This window comes from Peromyscus californicus, unplaced genomic scaffold (genome assembly GCF_007827085.1).
Source record: "Peromyscus californicus insignis strain IS unplaced genomic scaffold, ASM782708v3 Scaffold_6__1_contigs__length_162567912, whole genome shotgun sequence".
Taxonomy (NCBI): domain Eukaryota; kingdom Metazoa; phylum Chordata; class Mammalia; order Rodentia; family Cricetidae; genus Peromyscus; species Peromyscus californicus.
The window spans coordinates 144,900,442-144,916,255 of NW_026294584.1; positions in this window are offsets into that span (position 1 = coordinate 144,900,442).

A 15,814-nucleotide genomic window follows, 5' to 3' on the forward strand; every position below is an offset into this window, starting at 1 on the left:
ATAAGAAGGAAAGAAAAGATATACAGAAGTAGAGAAAAGTAAGAGCCCAGAGGCAAAAGGTAGATGGGATAAGTTAAGAAAAGTTGGTAAGAAAAAAGCCAAGCTAAGGGCAGGCATTTAAAAGTAAGAATAGATCTCTATCTATGTGATTTATTTAGGAACTGGGTGGTGGGCCCCCCAAGGAGCAAAGAGCCAAAAGAGAAAAAAAAAACCCTAAAAACAAAAAACCAACTGCAGATGTCCATCATTCTTTCATTAAGTAGATTGATGCTGCCAGGAGCAGATAATTGTCATGAAAAACCTTAGGTTATTAAACATCTTAAATGCCATATTCTGTAGGTCTCTGAAGCATTTGGAGACCACCTATCTATCTAAAATATATCTCTATATGATTTTGAAAACATATAAAGTAACTACAGGTTTGATTGTTATAGATAATTAACTACTAACCTTCTTTTCTTAATTATCCTAAATTGTTTATCATAATAGCTTTCAAAGACTAGAACTACACCATACATTTTTAAATGAACTAGATAAGTGCTGTACCTTAAACAAGAGTATAAACATATATACAGTATGCTGTAAAAAATAACCTTAAATTTGTATCAATATACAAACATCCACACTAATGTAAAATATTTGAGATTAATAGTTGCTTTTTAGTTTAAAAGTAGATTCAATAATCTATTTTTAATCCTATCATTCCTATATCTGTAGATGTAACCAACCATCTTATTAAATAAGAAACACAGAGCTGATTCAGAGAAGAAAGCCAAGAGGTCAGAGCTAAGAGCCTCACCCTTCCTGCTTCAGCGATCCTCTTCAGTCAAGAGAGCTCTCCAAAAGGGAGCTACTTCCTGTGTGTTTGTCTTTATAAAGACTTTCAGTTCTGCCTTCTCATTGGTTGTAAACCCATGCCTCGTCACTGCCTGTCTGTAAAGACTTCCAGGTCTTCTATGGTTGGGATTGAGATTAAAGGCGTGTGTCTCCAATGCTGGCTTTATCCTTTTACACACAGAGATCTACCTAGCTCTGTCTATCAAGTGCTGGGATTAAAGGCATGCGCCACCACCACCACGCTCTTGTTATGGCTCTAATAGCTCTGACCCCTGGGCAACTTTATTTATTAACATACAATTAAAATCACATTTCAGTACAAATAAAATACCACCATATATATCCTCCTGTTTTTTTTTCAGAAGATACTTGAATCTAACCTTCCTTATTTAGTTTCTTCCCTTACCATGACCAATAACAATTTGCAACAAACCCTCCTAAATGATGACAAACATCCATAATCCACCAAATGATTCAAAACTACACACCTTGCCTTTTGGGAATATGGGTTTCATGTTCTCAAAATTGCTTCCTGTTGTCTGGGGACAATGGTATCTTTAGGGGACCTTGAGTAAATTGAGCTAAATGCCAAGTCCTGGGAAAACTAGCTGTAACATTTGTCCAGTCTCTGTGCAATGGGAAGCCCAAGGCTTATCTATAGTTCTGGCTAGAATAGTTTGTGAGGCTGGACTGTCTCAGTCAGCATTCTTGAAGCTGTTCTGGATACAGAACTCTGAGGAAACTTCAGCGGACACTATCTGAAAGGCTTGATTAATTGGGCCACCCATTTTCATTGGTGGCTTGTCCTCTTGCTCTGAAAACACACACTTTCAAAGGTAACTTACATACCTGAATTAACACAACTGTGGACTATGTGTTGTACACAAGCCAGCCAAAGATTATTCTTTGATTTATGTTTGAACAGGTAAAATATGTATCACCTGTCTTGTAGTTTATTTTAGGTTTATTTCTTTATGTCTGTAGCCAGGATTTTCAGGGGGTCTCCCCCCATCAAACCTGATCTCTATTAACCTTGAATAAATCCACAGCCTGTGGAAACAAAAGCGTAACCACTTACCCAACTCAATACATTTTTTTTTGACTTCCACTTTAGAGTTAAGGCATTCCTAAAGTATGTAGGCTGGTTTGATTCAGAAGTCCCTCTTACAGTCCCATGTCTCTCAGCAGCTGTCATTTGCTCATCAGCATTCAAAAAATTCTAAGTCAACACAATACCCTACAGTATCCAGACTCCCTGTCTATTTTTCATTTTTATGTGGCATATTCTTTTTTATATTACTTTACTCCTTTTTTTTTTTTTTGGGTTTTTTTTTTTTTTTTTTTTTTTTTTTTTTTTGGTTTTTTCGAGACAGGGTTTCTCTGTGTAGCTTTGCGCCTTTCCTGGAACTCTCTTTGGAGACCAGGCTGGCCTCGAACTCACAGAGATCCACCTGGCTCTGCCTCCCGAGTGCTGGGATTAAAGGCGTGCGCCACCACCGCCCGGCACTTTACTCCTTTTTAAAAGACTTATTTTTAAACTTTTTTAAATGATTTTCTGTCTATACCCCTTTCTGTTCTTTCTTAAGTCTATGCACTTTTTTAAGCACAGTGAAACTTATTTAGAGGTTTTCTTTTCTATCTGGACCTGCTTTGCTAAGTGCCTGTAGCTGCACATTTGCAGCATTCTCTTACTTGTGAGCTAAACTTTTGACTGGTAAGCAGCTGCAGTAGGCCCTCTGCTGGCCCCACACCCTCCTTGGGTCCAGGGAAGAAGAGCTCTATGCCCCATGGGCCTGGTGAGAGCCATGTTTTTTAACTGGGAACTGCATTCAATTGCCTCAGTTCTGGGATGTTAGTGCCCATGCTCCAGCAGCCATCCCTACCCAGAACACTGTATCTACTTAACATGTTGACTCCCCCCCACCTATATCAGGCACTATGTGGAAATTTGGGCCTCACATTGGAAAGCCAAATGTACCAGGCTTTCATCTGGATCACCAACCAGCTCTCAAATCATGACACAGAGACTTATTATTAGTTATTAATGCTTGGCCTTATCTTATGCTTGTCCCACTAGTTCTTATAACTTAAAGTATCCTATTTCTCTTCATCTACATTTTGCCTTGGGGCTTCCTTCCTTCCTCCTTTCTCTCTCCTTCCTTCTTTCCTCCCTCCCTCTCCTCCTCTCCTCCTCTCTTTCTTTCTTTCTTTCTTTCTTTCTTTCTTTCTTTCTTTCTTTCTTTCTTTCTTTCTTTCTTTCTTTCTTTCTTTCTTTCTGTATATCTAACTTTTTCAGCTTTCTCCATGCCTGTCTGTCTGGCGGCTGCCTGGCTGACCGGCCCGTTGTGTGACCCTCTCTTTCTCCCTCATTCTCCTCCTTTTACAGAGACTACATTTCTTCTTCTACATACTCTTTTTGCCTGCCAGCCCTGACTATCCCTCTCCTGTCTAGCTGTTGGCCATTCAGCTTTTTATTAGACCAATCAGGTGCCTTAGGCATGGTGAAACAAATGCAGCACATCTTTAGATGATTAAACGAATATGGCAGAAGCAAATATAACACATCTTTACATCATTAACAAATGCAGCATAAACAAATGTAACACACCTTCACATAGTTAAACTAATATCCTGCAACATAAACAAACATAACATATCTTTGTCTAGTTAAAATAATATTCCACAACATACTGCAGGTCACTTCTCTAAAGGTGTCCTGCTGTTCCTGCAGTATGGTCCCATATCCTACTCTACTCTCATTGTCTTGTATCCTTTTTCTTTTCTTTTCTGTCTTTTTTTAAAACATTTTTTTTGAGACAGGTTCTCTTTGTTGTGTAGCTCTGGTTGTCCTGGAATTAACTATGTAGAAAAGGCTGGGCTCAAACTTGAAAAGATCCACCTGCCTCCCAAGTGCTGGGATTTAAGGCATGTGCCACCATTCCTGGCTCTCATTTCTCTATATTTTTTATTTATTCATTTATTGATTAAATTTATTGATTGATTGTGTGCCAGATTCTTTGATAGATTGTAACAGGGATGGTTCACTTCCAATATAGTTAGGTTATCTCATGAGCATCTAATTTTTTCTTGACTTCTGGTCTTCACAGTCCCCACCAGAGTGGCTCATTAAGCTCTGGTGCCAGAATTTGGGGGTTTTTCTAAGTTTTCATCTCCAAGCCCTTCCACATCCCTTCTGCAATCCAGTTCCAATTGCCTATGGTCAGGTTTAACATCAGAGCAGCTCCACTCGTGGATACCAACTATTCTCAGCTACGATTATCTGACAAGATGAGACTTACGGAAAAAAGGTTTTTTTTTTTGTTTTTTTGTTTTTGGTTTTGTTTTGTTTCTTTTGATTTTTGCCCATGGTTTGGGAGAAAAGAGCCCAGAGCAGCAGCAGGAGTATGAGGTGACTGGCCCCATTGAATCTGAAGTTAGGAAGCAGAGAGAGTAACGCTCGTGCTCAGCTCACCGTCTCCTCTAAGCAGTTCAGGACCACCCGTGAGGTGGGGCTACCCACAGTCAGCGTGCGCATGCCCTTGTCTACAGACCCAGAGCTGTGTGTCCTAGGTGATTCTCAATCTAGTTGAGTTGGCAACGAAGATCAACCATTGCATATACTCCAGGTTAACTTAGGGGCACTCCAACAGTTTCTTGTAAAATTTTAGATTATGCATTTTGTTCTGGTAGCTCATTAAAAAAAATTCTGCCGGGCGGTGGTGGCGCACGCCTTTAATCCCAGCACTCGGGAGGCAGAGCCAGGCGGATCTCTACGAGTTCGAGGCCAGCCTGGACTACCAAGTGAGTTCCAGGAAAGGCGCAAAGCTACACAGAGAAACCCTGTCTCGAAAAACCAAAAAAAAAAAAAAAAAAAAAAAAAAAAAAAAAAAAAAAAAAAAAAAAAAAAAAAATTCTTGTAGCTTCTCACACTGTTCCTTTTTGAATTTGAATTGCATTATTCTCTCTTAATGCTATGTGTTACTCAAAAAGAAAGTAAAAATAGGAATCCATGTTAAGGAAAAAACCCTCAAAAAACAAAAACCAAAAAAAAAAAAAAAACAAAAAAAAAGTTATAATTCATAGCTGGAACTCTAATGATGTTTAAAACAGGTGATAAAGAAGCTTTCTCTAGGGATTAGAGAGATGGCTCTGAGGTTAAAAGAGCTTGCTAAGCTGGAAGTGTAATGTACATCTTTAATCCAGCACTTGAGAGGCAGAGGGAGGAGGATTTCTATGAATTTGAGGCCCACACAGGGAGTTCCAGGCCAGCCAAAGCTACAGAGTTAGACCCTGTCTTAAAACAAACAAACTCACAAAGCCAACCTGCCAAAATCTACAACAAACAAAAAAGTAATGCTTCTTTTCTTTAATTGGGGGACCTAGGTTTGGTTCCCAGCATCCACATCAATCAGCTCTCACACACCAGCTCCAGGGGGATGCAGTGCCTTTTTATGGCCTCTGAGGACACTTCACACATGTTGTGAACACACAGACTAGCAGGCTTACACATATAAATAAGCATCATATAAATGCACACATCAATAATAAAAATAAAAATAATAATAAAAAAAAATTTAAAAGACGCTATACCTAGAAGCACCACAAGGTGGCATGTGCACATCATATATGACAATAAAAACATACCTCACTGCAGCCTCGAGAAATGTCCAACGAGCTGAAAGTACTGTAAACCTTTTCCTCAATCATCACAAGAGACAAGTTAAAGTTTTGTGCTTAGTTCTATGCATTTGATTTTCCTAAGTCACTTCCGCTTTTACCTCTTTTCTTGGCAATTGCACTCTTTTTTTTTTTTTTTGGTTAAATTTTATTAAAAAGCGGATGCTACCATGTCCTCATGCTAGCAACCTTCCAGTTGACTATTTAGTTTCTTGAAAGAATAGCTGTCATTATCAGAATCTGCATTGCAACTATTCAAGTTGCACTCTTCTGGTTTCTGATGTCTCCTCCTCCTCCCCCTTCTTCAGCAGGGTCTCTCTATGAGGCTCTGGATTGCCTAGTACTTGCTATGTAGACCAGGCTAGCCTTGAACTCATAGAGATCTGCCTGACTTTGCCTCTTGAGTGCTCTGCTCTGGTTTCTGATCCTCTTTTAAGGTTTCCAGTGAGCTCACTTAGTGTCAAAATGAGCTTGCAATTTTTTTTTTAAGTTTGCAAACTTCATTTATTCATGATGTTTGTGTGTTAAATTAATCACAAACCTGGTGTGTGTAGGCAGCTAGAAGTAGTTTTCACTTTGATAACCAGAAGTCTCTAGTATAACCTAACAGTTTTGAAAACATTTTAAAACAGGAAGAACATGGTAATACTGTCTTCAAAGTGACAGTTGCAAATGATTATATTTCTGACAACATGAGTTTACACATACAATAAGCATTTTGGGCACAAGATACACTTGGTGCTGTGGTCCATCTGATTTGGAAGCACTCTTAGCATGCTTCTGTGTGCTATTCTCAAATAAATGTTTTTATTTGTTAGGTCCCTCCTTCCCTGCCTCTATCTCTCCTTCTTCTATTTCTTCTTTCCTGTCCCTTCCCTCTCTGCAGGATCTCATGTAGCCCAAGCTGGTTTTCATACTGTCTATGTAGCTGACAGAGGGTGATCTTGAACCTCCGGGTCTTGCTTTCACCCCCAAGTGTTGAGATAACAGGTGTCTGTCAGCAATTTTAGGTTGTTTCAACTTATTCTACTAACTAATTCTTTTTCCTGAGCAACTTCCCTGTGTGATTAATCTTATAAAATTTTGTAATACAAACCCCTGCAGTCCTGCAGTCTTCTGTACAGGAGCCCAGAGACCATTTCATTAATCTTTGCTTACAAGACCCATTGGATACTGATCTAAAGAGGAAAGGATAGGAGGATGGGTGCCTTGCCCCAGAATTCCATCTGAGGTTTAGGGTTTTAGTCCCTATGCCCAGAAAAGACAGTACAGACAGCAGAGGAGATTGCTCAGAGTCCTCATTACTGCCACTTGTTTCTTCAAGTTTCTTCTTATTTCTTTCAAGTTGACAGTCATTCTCTGAGTTTGCTGTTGAGTAGGGGAAGAATGATTGTGAAAGTGGTGGTAGAGCGTAATCATGAAGAAGAATAAAAGGCAAAAGTGATATGATTCTTCATAAAGCCAAACCTGCAGGAATGTGTTTTCCCAATCATGAAGAAGAATAAAAGGCAAAAGTGATACGATTCTTCATAAAGCCAAACCTGCAGGAATGTGTTTTCCCAAAATGTTCCTTCAGAGTTCCCCAGGAATGGGTGCTATGGAATATTACCTTAACTAGGCAAAGATGTGTTACATTTGTTTTTGCTGAATTTGTTTAATTACGTAAAGATGTGTTGATGTTTTACCTTGCCTGCCTAACACATCTGATTGGTCTAATAAAAAGCTGAATAACCAGTAGGTAAGCAGTAGAGGGATAGGCAGGACTAGTGAGCAGAGAGAATGAGGAGGAAGAGAGAGAGAGAGAGAGAGAGAGAGAGAGAGAGAGAGAGAGAGAGAGAGAGAGAGAATGAGAGTAGGGAGAGAGAGAGGGAGAAGTCCAGGGCCAGGTAGGCAGGCAGCTGCCAGTCAGCTGGGCACAGGGTAGGACATACAGAGTGAAAGAAAGGTATAAAGCCTCAAGATAAAATGTAGATAAGGAGAAACAGGTTAAAATAAGTTATAAGAACTTGGTGAACAAGCATAAGATAAGGCCAAGCATTCATAACTAATAATAAGTCTTTATGACATGATTTAGGGGCTGGTGGTCAGGGAAAGCATGCTATCTTTGGTATTCCAATGTGGGCCTTGAATATCCACATAAGGCCGTAAGAAATAAAAAAAAAGAGAGAGAAAGAAAGAAAAAACAAAACAAAACAACAACAACAAAGACAAGGACATGGCTCCTTTAAGAGTCTTTGCCATACAGTGAGCATTTGAGCAGCTGGCACACTAAGTAGAAACAGCATGCCAAGTAAAAACACCTGCCACACCTACCACACCTGCCACAGTGTGGGCACTAATATCCCCAGAGCTGGGGTGGTTGAAAGCTGCTCCCAGTTCAATGCTTAAATGGGCTTAAGTTAAATGTAGCTCCCGACTGTGGCCACAGTCTTCAGGCTGGCTGTCACGGGCAGAGGGGTAAAGCCAGCCACCAAAGCCACCCCTTGTAGCTTAGCCATTTAAGTTTTGGCTCACATGGTCAGAAAAATTACAGATGTGCAGTAAAGACAGGTCCAGACAGACAAAAACCTCTAAACAGGTTACAATGTGTTTAAAAACATGTAGGTTTAAGAAAGAAAAGAAAACGAGTATAAACAGTCAAAGAAAAAAGTAAATAGTTTATAAATAATAAAGTCTTTAAAGAGAGAGTAAAGTAATATAAAGGAAAAAAATCATGTAAAGATGGGAAATACAGAGGGAGTCTGGGTCCTGTATGGTGTTGTGTTGACTTTGAATTTTTGAATGCTGATGAGTGAATGATAGCTGCTGAGAGACATTAGATTGTAAAAGGGTCTGCTGAATTAAACCAGCCTAGATAATTTAGGGTTGCCTTAACTTTAAAATGGAATTCAGAAAATATATTGAGTTGGGGAAGAGGTTATACTTTTGTTGCCATAGGAAATGAAAGGCTGTGGATTCCTCCAAGGTTAATAGAGATCAGGTTTGATAGGGGAGACCTCCTGAAAGGCAAGACCCCTTGGCTATAAATGTAAATAAATAAATCAAGAAAAACTACAAGACAGGTTATATATATCCCTCTGTATGGGAACAGTTCTGAGACTGGACAATAAATGTCACAACTAGTTTTCCTAGGACTTGACTATTATCTCAATTTTCTCAGGGTCCCCTAAAGATGCTGTCACCTTTAGACAACTGGAAGTAGTGTAGAGAACATGAGGCCCACATTCCCAAGAGGTAGGGTAGGTGGTTTTTGGTCATTGAGTGGGTTATGGATGTTTGTCATATTTTAGGGGGGGATATAGTAATGTAGGATAAAAAGACAAGTATTAATCTCAACCTTGTTATGGATTTTGGTATATTGATAAAAATTTAAAGTATTTTTATACTGTATGTATGTTTCTTCTCCTGTTTAAGGTATTGTGCTTATGCTACTCATTTAAAAAAGGACTGTATAATTAAGAAATATAAGTTAGCAGTTAGTTATCTATAATCACTGAACTTGTAGTCATGTTAGGTATGTTTTCAAGGTTAAACAGATATATTTTAGATAGATAGATGCTCTTCAAATGCTGCAGAGAACTGCAGAATATGGCATTGAAGATGCTTAATGACCTAAGGTTTTTCATGATAGTGAGGTATGTCTGCTCCTGGCAGCACCAATCTACTTCATAAAAGGATGATGGGCATCAAAGAACCTCCATATGGAGTTTGCTTTCACTGTGGCAAAGCTAGCCATTTGGGCAAGATACTTCCTTTGCCTTTACTGCTGACAGTATGCTGTACATACTGTACAAGCACGACACAAAGGAAAAAGACTGCTTTGCTAAGACAAGATAAGACAGTCCTTCAAAATTCCTGCTTCATAGAAAAGTCTGCCAGATATTCCACTGACTCAAAGGAAAACAACTGATGAACTTTGCTAAGACAAGTTGGGACAATCCTTCAAAGTTCCTGCTTTATAGAAAAGTCTACTAGATATTCTAGATCTGTAGGCTGAAGGTGAATGGCTCAACATTGCAGAGGAAACTTGAATAACTGTCCAGGCAGCAGGCTGTCTTTCTCGTTTCTATAGTTTTGGAAGTTGCTTGCTCTGTACCTCCTGTTTACTCAAGTAATATTATATCCTTCTGGGGTCTTTGGTGGAGTTGAAGACTAGATAGTGACAGTTAAAGTTTTCCTTAGTTAAGACAGAAGGCAAATTCAATTCAGAACGTTGGACTCATTAAGATAGAATAGATAATAGAGAGATTTCTCTGAACTTGCCAAATCCGAAGGGACTGGATATTGTAAATGTAATTCTTACTTGATGATTGTTCTTATTGTATATAGTTTTATTATGTTGAAGTTAAAACTCTTCCTTTTTATTTAGACAAAAGGGGGAAATGTTGTGAAATATTATTTTAACTAGGAAAAGATGTGTTACATTTGTTTATGCTGCATTTGTTTAATTATGTAAAGATGTGCTGCTGTTTCACCTTGCCTATCTGAGGCATCTGATTGGACTAACAAAAAGCTGAGTGGCCAATAGCTAAGCAGTAGAGAGATAGGCAGGACTGGTGTGCAGAGAATGAGGAGGAGGAAGAGAGAGAGAACGAGTGTTGTAGATTACTATTTAAAGATGTGTTATATTTGTTTATGCTGTGAAATAATTGTTTAATGATGCAAAGATGTTTTACATTTGTTTGATTAAATAAAATTAACTTGCAGTCAGTCAGGAGGCTGAGTCAGCAACTAGCTGACAGGAAGTAGTATCGAGAAACTATGTGTACCTAGGGTTCTTAAGTGGGGGTGGAGCAGAAGTGTGTTAGTTTTTTGCAAGACACGAACAAGAAGTGGACTTGACACTCAGCCTCTCTGAGTGGGCAGAATTTCATCTCAATCTTTGAATACTGAGTTCTGTAGAGGAGTAGAGGTCTAGATAAAGTTTCCCTTAGTGGCCTTGAGAGAGCCTGAGGGAACAGAAATCCCAGGCTGTGGTCCTTTCAGCCGAACCGCTGCTGCTAGCAGCAGAGTTGCAGTTGCTGTTAGGAGAGCAGTTGCTTAAGAGGCAGCTACTGTATTTGATGAAAAACAGCAGACGAGAGGAGTGAGAAAGAGAAGGAGATGCCCGGGACCACCCAGCCAGGCAGCAGCTAGCCAGCCTGGCACAGAGGGGGACATACAGAGTGAAAGAAAGCTACACGTAGATAAAAAGGAACAGGTTAAAATAAGGTATAAGAGCTGGTGGAACAAGCATAAGACAAGCCTGAGCATTCATAACTAAGTCTCCATGTCATGATTTGGGAGCTGGTGGTCTCAGAAAGCTTGCTACAAAGGGTGCATAGGGAGTAGGACAGAGTAAGGAACAAAGGCAAGACCAAACATGGCCCCACATGGGGACCAGCCTGACCCATCAGGGGAGGAAGCAGTACCAACTGCTTCTCAGATTTAGTTCCACAAAGGAAGAAGGGCAGGCCTTTGTAGGATTATATCAGAGGCTAACTGGCAAGGACAAGTGCCTAGAGGAGCAGGCAGCTATGAGTGGCCAGCAATCAATATAGCAACCAGGAGGTGGGCTGGCCAGTGAGAGTGAGCAGGGCAAAAGTCCTCAATGTTTGCTGCTGCTGTCTTCAGGTGGAGGGTCCGAGAGCAAATAGTTCAGTGCAAAGATTAACTTTTGCTTATTGCTAGGAATAAATGAATGTTGTCTTTATCCTAGACAACATTTATCCTAGAATGTTGACAGACCTTAAAAGGCCCCATTCAAGGGCTGGAAATACAGCTCAGTGGCAGACCGCTTGCTAGGTATATGCAAAGTCCTGAATTTGAAGCCCAGCAGTGTAGAAACATTTTTTTTTTCTTTCACAGGTGAGGAGAAGCTGGGTGTATATCCTGGATTTAAAGTATTTCCTGAGGTATAGTCCCAAGTGGCAGTCAAGACCCAAGTCAACTCTGCAGGATCCCATCCTGTAAAAAAAGCAGGAACCTAAGTTTTCTAGGTATTGTTCTCAGGAGACGTGCAGATGCCAATGTTTGCAAGGTGCTGTGAAAGGCTGTGGTGTTTCCAGGAGTGGCCAGAGGTGAACACAGCTTGATTTAGTTGAATTTATCATGCTCAATTCACCTCTACAATCTAAGGCACAAGGAAGCACCAGGTAAAGGGAGCCTGTCATCAGTTCTGCCCCTGCCAGGCCCTGAGTAGTAGACATAATAGATCTCTCTACCCATGGTTGTTGATAAAGTCAGCAGTGTTCTAGGCACATTTGGGAATAACTAAATTTGCAAAGCACATGTTCTTTGCTTTCTTGAAGGAATCATTTGAGACCAGGAGGGGTCCCTGGAGTTTCTTTTTGATGAGGAGCTAAGAGGATGCAGGAACACTTCCAAAAGACATGGCTCTCTGTTTGATCACTGGAATGTCTGTATGTAATTCTACGAGTTCACGTGCTGTCTAGGTTCTCTGTCAAGATGAAGTCAATGTTATTTTAATATTTCATTTTATGTTGATTTGATCTTCTAATATTTATTTTTGGGGAAGTAAATGGAAGAAATCCAAGCCATTGACCTTTGTTAATCTTCTCAAATTAAAGCAAATAATGGATTAGTGAGAACACTGGGAGCCAGTAATGTCACCTTCAGTGTGAAGAATTATTCCCTTTTCTATACTTTGAAACTCATTAATTTATGAATTACTTAATTAGGCTGAACATTTAATTGCATGAGGATACATGAATCACATGGATAATAAGTTGTTTGAATTCAAAGAGAAGCTGGTGGGAACACTTTCTTGTCTTGGAATACATTCTAATTTGTTCTTATATTGGGGAAAAATTTCTTAAAATTCTAAAATTAGCTATTGTAATACGTGATGATTAAGTCACATTCTTCTTGATCAGACAACAGAAAATAAAAACACAAAAGAAAAAACAAAGGAAATTGTGATTGTTAAAATGTTGTGGCCAGCCTTTGTCTACAGCTCAGTATTGTGCTGTGGTCAAGGTCTGAATTCAGCCTGCCTCTTCTCCAAGGCTACAGTTCTGGCCTTGTTTAACTAAGTCCATTCATAGTGTGTTCCTAAAGCACGGAAGAGAAACGAGCTTGCACCTACAGAATGCAATGGGCTAATCTTGTTTCCAATTAGCCTTACACATGGGGTAGTCTTAGAGCTATGCTAGAGAAAGGGTTGATTTTTATAACTCTAACTGTTCATTAAATTAGACTATTTTCCATTACCTTGACTTGCTTGACTTAGTCATTAATTTTCAAAAATTTATTATTTGTTTTTCATTTAATGAAACCAGAAAATAATTCTTCATTTGAGCATACTTTAAATTTTATTGTTATTATTTAAAGATTTATTTTTAATTAGGTGTGTGTGTGTGTGTGTGTGTGTGTGTGTGTGTGTGTGTGTGTGTGTTTGTCTGTGTCTGTGTCTGTGTCTGTGTCCGTGGGTGAGTATGTGCATGAGTGCAGTGGCCAGGAGGGGGCGTCAGATCTGCTGGACCTGGAGCTACAAATAATTGTGAGGAGCTAGACATGGATGCTGGGAGCTTAACTTGAGTCCTCTGCAACAGCAGTGTGTGCTTTTAACTGCTGAGCCATCTCTCCAGGCCCTAAACATATCTTTAAAATTTTTATGTAAAAAAGGAAAGTATTTTCTCCTAATTTCACTAGAAGTACCACTATAGTCTACTTGATTTATTACCAAAAAAGACCTTTTGTGTACATTCTTGGGTAGGAATATTTATAAATACACTATACTATTTTATATACTATTTAATCATACACTGTGTGCCATAATATAGCTACCGTTTTCCACTTTCAGCTTCTTAGTAATAGACATCTTTGAGATAATTACATGTCAGTTAACAAAAGCTGCCTCATTTTTAACTGCTGCTTGAGATTTCATATTACATATATTAAAATGACTCCAATATTCCTCTACTGAAGAGCACTGGCATTGCTTCAGTACCTCTTCAGTAACTGTGGAGAGGTTGGAATGGTGCAGATCCAGAATAAATCATCTTGAACTATTTTTAGAGCCATTAAGAGCCATTCATTGGCCACCTCTGTGGGTGACCTGATATCATTTGTGACTCTCACATGAAACCTTTGGGATGGATGAACAGGCCATGAGCTTTCACTCACCCAAAAGCTAACACTGTTACCAGACACACACAGGGCCTGACAGAGGTTTCGCCACTTTACTGTAATCGGCCCACCAGATACTTCCACCAATGAATCTGAAAAGCATGTTATGTTATGACTTTCTGTGCTTTATTACTATAAAAACTTCCAAAAACTGTTACCACACTGCAACATGGAATTTAAAGTAACCTAAACCTGTGTTCCCAGACTATATTTGGCTCCAGAATAAATGATAAAATATGTTATCTTTTCTTTGAGGTGAGAGTCATTTTTAATTAATTAATTAGTTATTATTATGGTTATTTTACATATTTGGCTCCAGAATAAACTCTAAACTATGCCTTTTTGAGGTGAGAGTTGTTTTTTGTTAGTTAGTCAGTTAGTTAGTTTGTCTTTTGCTTTCACATTGACAGCATGTTGCTCGATGCAGGGACCCATGGAAGCTAGTCCATCATTCTGTTACTGAGCTGTGTCCTCAGATCATGTACCTGCATTAATGTAGGTTTTCGTATTTAAGGGGTTATGTGCAGCAACACAAAATTATGAAAATATTTTCTACATTCTAAGAGACTGGAACTGTCCCTGGACCTCACAGCCAGAGTTAATAGTACACCTTGGGGTCACTTAAAATTCAGATTGCTATCCTATTTGTACTCGGCTTGTTTGTTTAGCCACCCTTTAAGAGAACCATGCAACACTCAAGCTTGCTTGCCTTGGAATTCCCATGTAGTCCACTGTTAGAATCTAAGCTAATGCACAGCTGCAGCCTTAAATTGTGGATGTTCTAATAAGCATTTGCCCAAAGCAGCAAATATAGGGGTTGAAAAAAAAACCTTCTAAAATTCATTTATGGATATTGGTTGATAGATAAGTACAGTACCGTTTGTTGTCTGGGACAGTTGGGATCAGTTGGAGCCAATGACTTAATCCATTCATTTTGATGCTGTGTATGAGGAACACGTTTGAGATCTGACAGATTGGTAAAATGCTTGCCACGGAACCAAGAGAGGGGAACATATGCAATGGTCACACCTGGAAACACATGTTCATGTGCACATGTGCATACACACAATAAATAAGCATAATAAAAACATTCCTATGCTTTAATAATATTTACTACCTTTTATTTTATTTTGTTGCATGTATTTTTGAGTGTAGGTGTGTGTGCATTTGAGTGTGCATGTGCAAAGACTGAGGTCGATGTCACTTGCTTCTCCACCTTTATTCAGTGTCAGGAACTACAACTGAAACTAGAGCTCATGGATTGGCTGGAGGGACTAGCAGCAAGCCCCAGGCATCTCCTGTCTCCACCTCCCTAAGGTTGATTACAGCCTGTGCACACTACGCTTGACTTTTTACATGGGTACTGGAGATCTTGGCCAGGTCCTCATGCCAACTGAGCCATCTCCCCAGCCCCAATATTTCCATATGTTTGTGGTTCCATTACTGCAGTTCATGACCTGATATAGTAAACAAAGTGAACAACATCCTTAAACCAATTCAGCACTGGAAACAAGTGTTTTTGCTTATTGTTTCAAGAACAACAGTGGTGTGCATAGGCATACTTTCTCGGGTCTATGGTTTCATTCATTGTAAGATATGGCATTAAGTGCAGCGAATACAATGTGAATGGTATCTGGCTTGAATCTCTTCATATAATTTCAATGTTGGAAAACAGCCAGAATCATTTAAAGTACACATTGATTGTGCTAAATACTAATATCTATATGTCTCTATATCTATCTATCTATCTATCTATCTATCTATCTATCTATCTATCTATCTATCTACCTACCTATCCTCTGTCTATCTGTCTGTCTGTCTGCCTGTCTATCTATCTGGTGCTGGGGTGATAGACTGGTGGTTTAAAAGCTTTTCTTATGCAAAGTGTGCATGTGAGTCCAAATCTCCAGAAGTCATATAAAAAAGTCAAATACAGGCACAGCGCCTATAAACTCTGTGCTCATATGGGGTGAGCAGAGACAGTCAAGAGAATCCTAGAAGCTCTCAAGCCAGGTAGCCTGGGGTACACGACAGGAAAAGAGGAAAGTGACTCTCTTTGAAACAAGCCAGAAGGCAAAGACTGACACCCCAGGTTGTCCTAATGGACATACAAGTGCTGTCTATCACATGAATGTGCCCACAGCCACACCAGAATGCATGCGCACATGTA